Here is a 10,419-nt window from a genome sequence, read left to right as displayed (position 1 = left end):
AGAGATTGTTTGGATAGTTTGGAACGTGTTGTTAAAGAGAAATATTAATGAAAAGAAAAGAAAGAGGAATGGATTTAAAGAAATGAAAAGAAATTTTACTAAAAATGTTTGTATAAAACAGAAGAAAAAAAAATCGAAAATTTCTCGTCTGTATTTTTGCAATAGGTTCACTCCTTAGTTTTTAACGAGTAAATTTAATATTATTGTTCTATATATTATTATTCGCAATATGGACGCGGCTATCGTGTATAATTTATGTCAAAATACATTTTTCTACGATTTCTTTCATGTATATGTGATTTAGAAATTTCTCATACTTGATTTCATATTTTCAGTAAGTCGCAAACTTTATCAAGATGTTATCTTGATAATTTCTTTATTTATTTATTTATTTTTTTTTTTTCCTTTTTTAATTTAGTATGCGATTTTAATCGATCAGGAAATGAGTTCTTAAATTCGCAAATACGATAGCTACGTCCACACGTTTTTAACTGTTACACATTTTTCCTTTTTATTTAAGGAAATATTATATTTACGTGAAAATAAGAAAGAAAAAAAAAACGATATTGTCATTTGATAATTTACAATTATTTATGATTATTTAAGATCTGCTTTCATGGAATTTTTTTCGTATGATTCTCAGTGGCTCTATACGTTGGTGAACTGTGTAGCAAAAATGTATTTACTGATTAGAGAAATGATTATTAAAATGGAGTGAAAATGATACGTCGTTTGTATGGCTTATTAGGCGTTCACATGCTTTTTCGATGCTCTTTCTCAGGCATTTTATAACGATGCACGTGTAAATTACTTTTGTCTCATTTTGTCATAATTTTTTTTTCGTTGCATCATCCCGTCTTCAAAATTTTATGCAAAACAACGCACGAAAGGAAAAGATGAAAAAAAAAAAAAGAAAAAAGAAAAGAAAAAACGAGAAAAATCTATAAATATTCATTTGTCAGATTTTTCGTATGCACAAACGAAATAAGTGAATTTTATTTTTTAATTATAACGATTTGTATTTAAAATTTCCATTTGTTATTCGATAATCAGTAATATCCTTTTAAGTTTTTATCTATGCTCTGTATCTCTTTTCTCTTATAAAATAATCTTTTTTAATATCAAGTAAGCTAATAATTTTATTAATACGTTCTCGTTAGAATCTTTAGATGAATCTTCGGACGCGTGTTCTTTTTCTTTTTTAAAACTTCGTCGAACAACAACAACAACCAAAAGGGTAGGATGGAAAAAGATCGAATGGCAAGAGAAAAAGGGAATGTGAAAGAAACGATAATCATAGATTTTGCGTTCTTGTAGATTACAGTGATCGAGGAATAGTCGTATTCATAGATCTCACATTATTACTTTTATACATGTAACATAGGTTTATCGATATGAATTAATTATATGTTATTATTGATCGTATTCGCACAATTTTATTATGTATATGGTTTTACTAACCGATTGTTTAACCAACCGAAAGGATAGTTTTTTAATAATCATTTTTTATTTTTTTGCAATTGTTGTTTGTCTCTCCTTATGTTTAATTACTTACACAAACACACTATACATTTAAATGCATCTTTTATTTCATAAGATAGTTAAACTTATGACGACTTTGTTGTTACTACAATTTCAAAAATTTGGAATCACTCACTCGGTGATGATGAATGTATGATTTTAACGAAGATTTTGCAATTTATTAAGTATTCCATTCTTGTTTATTCTACAATAATTCTTGATTACGTTTTGTCACTAATTTTATCCAATTTTTCCCCAAAATTAAGATGATTAAACAGTTTCTATCTTATTTCTTCTTATTTCTAAATATTCTTTACTATATCACTCAGCTATATTTACGATCCTTATTTTGTCTGAAAATTCTATTGACTCACAACCTGATAATTATAGCGTTAATGCGATGATCTTCTCTCTGTTTAGTACATTGTCATCTTTACAGTATATTTTTAAATTTCTCCGAAGACAGAGTTCTATCATTTTTAATTATAGAGAGCAATCTAATAAATTTACCGAAGACAAATAACTTTCAGAAGTGATTTCAAATTTTTGAAAAATGGTATACATTATGTCTTCCTTGTTAAAATCGTCCATACTCCCAAAGAATGATAAAGTTTAAATAATCAAAACATTTCTCGTTTTAATCTCATGATCACATGAATTTTTCACGCGAATTTAATACAATTCAAACTTCAAGAACACCACATTTCCTTATTATTCTACACTAACATCGAACAACCTTTCCATTCAAAAGATTTTTCTTTTTTTTTATTTTCCCCTTTTTATTTTTTACGTTACGTAATATTTCTCGTGAAAAAGGAAACATAAACAATGCAAAGGAGTCGTTATCTATGATCAAACTACTTTTTTAGATCGATATCAGATCAGAATTGTCGATGATTTCTTAATTACGGTGCAATCGAATTGGCTGTTTTCTCGTGAAAGGCTCGATATGTATCTCGTTAATTTTTAATTCATGAAAAATGAATGAAACATACGTAAGTATATATATACGAATTCGCACGATCGTTGGGACAACTCCAAAAGCAAGCAGTGACGAGCAATGCCATTCGTTGGCCAAAACGGGTGTCATTTCGTTAATTTCCATTCTGGTCAAGGAAGACGATGAGCGACGATATTTGTCCTCGTTCTTCCACGAAGAAATCGACTGACCAGCGGTCAAATTCTTTCGGGTATTAATATAAGTTCTCAATTAAAGTTCGCTACGTTTACGATTTTTCATTTTAAAGCTGATTTTTGAAGCTGAAGGAACGAGTCGTCTCTTTGTCGGAGCAAGAATAACCGTGTGCAATTGTCTGAATTTCGATGGTTAATAATTAAATAGCGAAAGAGATTTAAATAAGATATTTTTAATCCATTTGTCTGTGAATAAAAAGAAGAAAAAAGTTGAAAAAAATTTTATTTGACGTAAGAAATCTGCTATGTTTCTTTTTTTTAAAACGTTAAAAAACATTTTTTTCGTTATTGATTTATCACTTATTTTTAAATCTGTGAATTAAAGTATCGATCATAATTAAAGACATAATTGACCCAGTATTCATATTCCTTCCTTTCAATTTACGTAATTTGTGCAATAAGAATATTGTGAAAATATTTGTTCAGAATTTAATGAATTTAAAAGAATATTAAAACTAGTTGAAATAGCTTGTCCATCGAATAGAATTAAAACCAGGAAATCAACAAAGATAAATATTTTCCGTTTTTTAATCAAAGAAAATGAAATATTCATCGTTGTCACGGCTATTCTCGTTCCGTCATCAAGATTCGCAGTTATTGTTTTTAAAACACCTTCGCTCTCTCTCTCTCTCTCTCTCTCTCTCTCTCTCTCTCTCTCTCTTTCGTAACCCGTTGGGAAATTTAATCTTTCGAGTATTAAGAATAATTTTCGAGCGATTACACCTTCTTCACTTTCATCGAGACAAGGAAATAGCAATATTTTTGCTACTCGTTCATAATAACTATATCGTCGATGTTATCTAATGTGTTAAATGACGATGCCAACGTACTCATTCGCAATAATGGTTGATCAAAGCTAATACAGAAAAAAAAAAAAAAAAAAAACTTATCGTTATCGTATGCGATCAGAAAACGATCGAAGCTAGTTTTACACAAGAATACCCAACAACGATGTTATTACGTTAACGGAGAATATATTCGGCGGAGATTATTCCATCTGCATCGATTCGCAACTTACAACAACAAGTCATTTCTTTTTTTTTTCTTCTTTTATTCTTCTTCTTTTTCTTCTTCTTCTTCTTCTTCTTCTTTTTTTTTTCCATTGTAATCTAGTCTATATACGATATACGAAACATCTCTCTTACGTTTTTAATTTTAGGGAATAAGGGTAATAACATGTACGAATTTTTAATGGATATCGAAATTGCTTTATATCGCTCAGGTTTGTAAACAAAATGAAAAAAACTGCGAAACATATTAATTAACGATATATATATATATAAATATTTATATATGGCGGAAAATCGAATGAATTATTAAATGCAATATCTTTGCCAATAAAATTTCATCAAAATATGTTATAAGCAGAATCGATATCCATTATGGTTAAATCATCAATTCGTACGTACTCGTTCAACGCAAAGCTCTGTGTTTAAATGTTTCAGCATAAACGAACGAAAATCGTTCTTAATAATAATTTCCTCTCCCCGTGGATCGTTGATAATTGTCATCACTTATTGTCGAAACACGAACGATCCAGCTATGCGGGGAGGGGGGGCCGATGTGTACCGATTGTTGTAAAAAAGTAAAAAAGAAAAAAAAATATATATATATATATAGAATCCTGTTTTCTCGGGAACGTTTAATATTAAGTTTCGATATTAAAATAAAACGAAATATATTCTCCAGTGTGTGCGCCTGATACATTGAAGTACGTTGTAATATTTTGAAATTTGTAAGCGTAGTAGATTTACATTACACGAGATGGATGAGATGAACGGAAGTTGACAACATCATCCTATTCGATTGTCTGTGAGCCGATCGAAAAAAAAAAAAAAATTAGTTGATATATAAATGCAATTATATATATATATATATATTATATATGTGATTAATAATTTTTGAGAAAGTGATGCACAATAACAGGAGGAAAGAAGATGGAGAGAAAAGAAGAAAGGAAGAGAAGAAGAAACATACATATTCATCATTTTAAACGATTTTTAATCGATGGAAATTTCGTTCACGATGGAAATAAAGACGTTTTTATTATTGACTTTTCACTGTCGTCCAAAAAAAAAAAAAAAAGAAAAAAAACAAGAAGAAAATTTGGGTTAAAGGAATGGAAAAAAAAAAAAAAAAATAAGTAAAGAAACAAGTTCGAGTATGCAGGGCTTTAAAACTTAGGTACTGCGTCGGTAGAAGTATTCTCGATACATAGCGTGTAACTTTAGACTAACATTTAAGATGCTGAAACATAAAAAACACGATTGTCACTAACTCTGCAGTAAGACAGTCAGTGATCTCGTAACAGTTCGCGACAAAGATTCACAAAGAGTTATATTATGCATCACAAAAAGAAAAAAGAAAAAAAAAAATTAAGAAGCAAAGTATTAAAACTATTCTCGTTACTAATAAGTAACAAAAAAAAAAAAAAAAATTAAAAAACCGTTCTCGTTAATGTGTTCAGTTTAGTTTTTGCAAAAAAAAAAGAAAAAAAAGAGAGAGAACAAACTACGTAAACCTGTCGAAATATCAATCACGTGAAACGTGTCAACGATTGCACGAATATACTGCAGGGTTTACGGGGAATCGAGGTTAAAGAAACATTCGTTAAAGGAACAAAAAGTCAAAGTTAAGCTTTATAAGGATTAAAAAGAAGAAAAGAAAAAAAAAAAGAGAATAGGAGGAGGAATAGAGGAGGAACGTAGAAAGGTGGCATTTTTTGGAACGCTTGTTCCCATAAGTTTGAAAAGCGTTTGAATATTAATTGAATGGAGAAAAACGAAAAAACAAAATGGAAAAAGATGTAAAGTTTTTTAGAAAACTATGTCTACGTTCCACGTACAATCGTGAGATCGAATTATTGGTGTCCGTAGAGGTATATATATTTTCTTATTGTAACGATAATTAGCTCCGCTGCTTTGACACATTAAGGCCTTAGTACGTTAAAATCAGTTACATTTCGCATCGTGAAAATATATGGAGAAACGAGGATAAATCGTTCGAGATTCGTTGCTCGATCAATTTATCAACGGTCACGATCAAAGTAGAAAATGAAGATCCAAGATTTCTTGCGAATTGTTCGATGTGATGTTTTGTCGATGAACGAACTGAAAATATTAAATATCGGAGATTAATTAACACTGTTCCTCGTTTGAATTCTAATTCGAACTGATTTAAGGGAACTAGAGCCTTAAGCTAGTTGTAAAATTTCCTTAGGTATCTATTGTTTTAATGTATGGATTGTCTATGTCTGAATGCTCTGTATCAATTAAATAATACACGGTTGATTGAGAAAGGAAAAAGGGGGAAGGGGGGCAGGGGGAGGGGGTATATACGGAAAAGAAAGAACAAAATGTTTTCTGGGAGATAATACAAGTGTCTCTGCACTTTACTCTTTTTTAAAAAAAGAAAAGAAACAAAAAAAGATGAGAAAAAAAGAAACATAAAGGGAGAGTGACAAGTACGCAACCACGTGGCGTGCTTCTGTTGTGTTTCGTGGATTTATTAAAGAAAAAAAAAAAAAAAGAATCACAAAACGTCTTTCTAGGTAGTATAGTAACGGTAATTAAGAACTTGCTGATTCCACGTTTTCATGGCTCATGGCGACACAATAAAGAATAACAATGAACACTATACTATTACAAATATTTATTATAAATAAGATATAACAAATATAAAGGATAAATATATTATATTGAATTAATAATGATTGAACGGAGATGAAATTTTTTGGTACAATAAAATGAAAAGATCAAATGCTGTTGAGATTATTTCATCCTGAATTTGCATGTCCTAAAACTTTGTAAATTAATTCTTCCCCTCCCCCCCCCCTCCCAATCAAACTTTTATTCTGTTAATTTATTCCATTTTATAATTTAGTATTATAAATGGAAATTTATGATTATTAAGAAAAAAATCCATAAAATTAAATCAATATATTTCAGAATTATAATTTTATTTAATTTGTATCTTTTTCAAACAATATTTTAAAAAAAAATTAGCATATTTGTAATTAAATTTTGCAGTTTACTCATTTATTATTAAAAATACGTAATATATTTTCCATGTTTTTTTTTTTAAAGATAAGAATACGCTGGCGACGAATACGACGACATTCAATGATGAGAAGACTTAATACATATTTATATTAATAATCTACTTTAGCCTACTCTAAAGTCTCGATATATTAGTATTGATAATTTATTCTAGTTTTCAAGATCAAAAATTCTCACTTATTCTGAAATAATATACGAGTACTATAAATTAAATATCATAAAAATTGATAAATAGAAATTTCATTTTATTTTTCTTATTAAATTTTTAATTGAAATTAATGGAATAGAGGAGATAGAATTAATTAACAGAGGATGTTAACTGACTATTAATTTTGTCTATCCTATCTCAGAATTATCCTATAATTAATTATGTGATACGTTCGATACGGAATCAGAATATTAAATCATCTCCGACAGCGATTTCGTACTTCTTATATAAACAGAAACCGTTGTGTTCGGGAGGTCATACGATGATACACGATCGTTTCCGATCTTCTATAAAGTCTTTTTTCTTTTATAATAAGTTGTAATTTGTTTAATTTTCACATTTTTGCTGTATATTTAAGCATTTAACAATTTTTTTATGGTAATATACAATCTATATATAGTCTGCAAACTGAAGCTACATTTACACATTTAAAATATTAGTTTCTGCTATTATGTTAAAGTTATCGTTAAAATAAATAAAAATAATTGATGATCGTAATAATTTATTAATTTTTTAAATTTTATTCAAAGTATTTACCGTTTATTATATCGTTTATTAATTATTTATGGAATATGTAAGAATAATAGTGTGAATTGTTTATTTTTTTCATATAAAAATATATTTTCTTCATATTAGAATATTATTACTCTTAAGAATATATTAATTGTTCTTTTTAAAAGAATAATATTTAAAAAAGAAAAGAATTTCTTTAAAATTGGAAATTAAAATTTACCGCCAAAAAGATCTAATCTGTATTATCAAAAGAGTACTCACATATACATGTCACTTATGTATCTAAAAATTCCTGCAATATCGACGGTGCTGTCAATTGAATACATTTTTTCATATTTTACAATTATCAATAAAAATTTTAAAGTTTAACAATTCTATTTCTAACAAATGATCAGAGAATAATAAACAATAATATTAATATATAAAGATTTATAATAAATTATTTCTCATATAAATTTTATTTAGATTGTTTACTTTATCATCTAACGATTCCGTTTCCATTATTGCGAAAAAATATTTATTAAATTGAAATTTTTATTAAAAAAAATATTCTGAGATAATAATAACCATATTATTTTTACATATTTGTAAAAATATTAAAGATTCAAAACAACGCCGGAAATTTTACTCCATTGATCATTGGATAATACGTAGCCATATGTAAAGTCGAGACGAGTCGCTTCCAGTATTCCAGTCGTGCCAGAACCACCGAGCGGTGCGAACGTTTGTGCCTCGTGCGTCGTCCTCTAACAGTCGTGTATACATACGCGCGTATCGGTGATTTTACGACCATATCAAGTCGCACATTTCCGATATAATACAACTTCGTGAATATTTTAACTAATTTCGTCTATGAATCAAACGTGATAGATGTTCAAAAATCTGTGCATAAGAGAATCACAATATCTGTGGCACGTAAACGTGAACTAACGAGGCGATTACGAACGTTTTCGCCTTTTTCGTAAGGTGTGATCATCGTGAACGTATTTGAAATATTTTTGACCATTCGAGGAAGTGTTCCGGCATTCTTAAAACCGGTGCGTTACCGCCTCGGGAACGATTTCGATCGACAACGTGAAGTGCACTGAAAGTATTGGAGCTGCTACGAAGCGGCGAGAACGTGAGTAAATACGTTTTTTTTCTTTTCTCCACTAACGCCGATAGTACAAAGTACAAGTTTCCTCATATTTTCTTTCTTGTTCGTTTTTCCTGTTTTTCTTCCATAACCTCGAATGCCAACAAATATTTTTATACCTTTTACTTGTTTTATTCCCTTTATATTGTTTTTCTTCATAAAAAGTTTGATCGGTTTCCATACTTCGATAGGTTAGATTTCGATGGATCGTAAAAAAACGCGCTTTCGGTTGACTGTGCATTCGAAACATATAAATTCTAATAAATATGTAAGTAATAAGAGATCCATATTTTTCTTTTCGTGCTCAAAGAACGTGCTCAAGTATATAGCTGCTAAATCGAGTGCATGTTTCGATCGTTCCTAATAAAAGGCACTCCATACTTTTATTAGGCATCAGCTGACAGTATTAGCACGGACTTTTTCAACAAGATCTGCTTGACGTTAGCCGTGAAGTTAATTTCCTTCGCATTCGAAGTCTTCCAATACTTCGATAAAGGCAACATGTTATTATTCCATGCGAGTAGTTTGCCTAATAGAATCATAAGATTTATATGATTCGTCGCATAAAAGATTCTATATAATCAATTCCAATCGGCACGTTTTATTTATCCTTCCTCCAAATACGCGCTATGTTTTATCGTATTTCTTGTCTAGGAACGCGAAAACGATGGAAATGGAACATGGAATGAAATTAATTTGTTTCATATTAGAGGAACGCGCGAAATTGGTTTAGTGATATATTTTCCGTTTTGAAGTGACAATACGTAATCACATAATCTTTGAGTTGTTTTTTTCCATTCGTAACATATGTATTAATGATTATTATTACCGTTTGTACCATGTGTACGTTATTTGCATTTACGTTTGTCATAAAAATGTCTACGCAACTTCGCTCAGTAAAAGTCAGTGACTTTTCAATTCGATTTTATCGTGCACCTTTCTCGTAAATTATAAATTAGATTAGGCATGCATATTGTTACGCTAGTGAGCCAAAATTTTTATTATTAGTTTTATTTCCATGCAAAACGGATATATCGCATTATGAATCATGTGCAGCATGGGTCGAAACGCACACTCGACAAATCTCGCAAAGGTTAATGACATCTCTCGCGAGTGATGAATCGTTAAAGCTTCCTCTTTTTTATCCACATCGATTCTGTTGACCTAGAATCGATATTGGAAAATATATAGATTCTGTTATATTACGAACATCGACAATAACCAATTGTTATCTCCATATCTTCAGTACATTCAAAAAGAGAACAGTGTGCTCTGATTATCCGCTATTCGTTTTTTGTTTGAAGGAATTTTTTAAAGGAATAAATTGAATTTTTTTTTCTTTAAAATTAATTCATTTTTTAACAATTTTATGGATTGCTAAAAATATTGAAGATTTAAAATTTGTTTCATTTCAATGAATTTTAAAAATATTTATGGAACAATTAATTGATTTTTATATATTGATTTGAATATTTTTTAAAATTATGAGGAAATTATAAAATCTGAGTAAATATATGTGTGTATGTATAAGACAATCTAAAAGTAACAAAGCAGTGAACGTAGAGTATAAAATATTATAAAAATATTATAAAATATTATAAAATATTAGTAAAAGATAATTTTTTTTTTTGATATATTATAATAGTATATTAATATTATAATAGCTCAATTGTATTTTTATGAATGAAATCAAATGGATTACAATATCTAAAAATGATTTTAAAAAATGAATAATTATACAAATCATAAACACTTCATATCTTTTTTAATATATGAAAAGTGAATTATTT

General features: G+C 28.9%; 1 protein-coding gene across 3 annotated transcripts in view; it reads left to right on the top strand.

Annotated features, from left to right (window-relative positions):
- The first annotated feature begins 6,808 nt into the window (after positions 1-6,808).
- Positions 6,809-10,419, top strand: part of LOC100870897 (Inositol 1,4,5,-trisphosphate receptor) — a 41,031-nt gene continuing 37,420 nt past the window's right edge. For all 3 annotated transcript variants that reach the window (XM_086915372.1, XM_086915373.1, XM_086915370.1), the window contains exon 1: positions 6,809-8,614. The gene's annotated coding sequence lies outside the window, so the exon portion shown is untranslated. The remainder of the gene's footprint in view (positions 8,615-10,419) is intronic.

This window comes from Apis florea, unplaced genomic scaffold (assembly GCF_048593485.1).
Source record: "Apis florea isolate Af1SG1 unplaced genomic scaffold, ASM4859348v1 contig_3772_pilon, whole genome shotgun sequence".
Taxonomy (NCBI): domain Eukaryota; kingdom Metazoa; phylum Arthropoda; class Insecta; order Hymenoptera; family Apidae; genus Apis; species Apis florea.
Note: the sequence above shows the minus strand (reverse complement) of the source record. Positions and strands in the feature narration are given on the sequence as shown.